The sequence below is a fragment of the Penaeus monodon genome, chromosome 25 (assembly GCF_015228065.2).
Source record: "Penaeus monodon isolate SGIC_2016 chromosome 25, NSTDA_Pmon_1, whole genome shotgun sequence".
Taxonomy (NCBI): domain Eukaryota; kingdom Metazoa; phylum Arthropoda; class Malacostraca; order Decapoda; family Penaeidae; genus Penaeus; species Penaeus monodon.
In genome coordinates this window covers 35,488,887-35,489,393 of record NC_051410.1, presented here as the reverse complement: position 1 = coordinate 35,489,393, position 507 = coordinate 35,488,887, and the positions used below count along the sequence as shown (strand labels likewise).

At 45.8% G+C, this 507-nt stretch overlaps 1 protein-coding gene across 1 annotated transcript in view; it reads left to right on the top strand.

Annotated features, from left to right (window-relative positions):
* Positions 1–127: 127 nt before the first annotated feature.
* The window catches only part of LOC119589187 (FK506-binding protein 5-like), a gene marked incomplete in the record, with an annotated part of 123,973 nt that continues 123,593 nt past the window's right edge, over positions 128–507 (top strand). The window contains 1 exon segment of the mRNA XM_037937784.1: positions 128–212.

The window sequence follows — 507 nt, the reverse complement described above, 5'->3', positions numbered from 1 at the left end:
CACAGCACAGCACAGCAACCCCTCCAGGAAAACATCGCTCACCCCGTGGACGACTGTGGAACGCGGACGAAACCCAGCGGAAAATCCTCGACGCTCTCGGCACGCGCCTCAGAAGCCCGACAACACGCGCCCTTCGAGCCTCAGACTCTCTTCGGGAGGGCCGGAGTGAGGAGGTCCGTTTCGCTAGTGCCAGTGCGTGTGATGAGAGTGAGGTGGGGCGTGGTGCCGATGTGCTAATAGTGTAGTTTTTTTCAAAATAATTTATGGATTGAATTCAGTTTATCTGTTTATTGTGGTGGATGATAATTTGCAATGTGAAAGATTAAGAGTGAAGTGATTGTTTTTGTTGGGTTTATAGTTCTAGTGTTGATGAGGATTAAAGAAAAAGCTGGGATATGATTTATGTGCTATAAAGGGAATGTCCAAGGTGTGAGAAATTTAGATTTTGCGTATATATGAAATACCACAGTCCGCAGGAAATTAAGAAAATAGAAACAGACTCTTGGA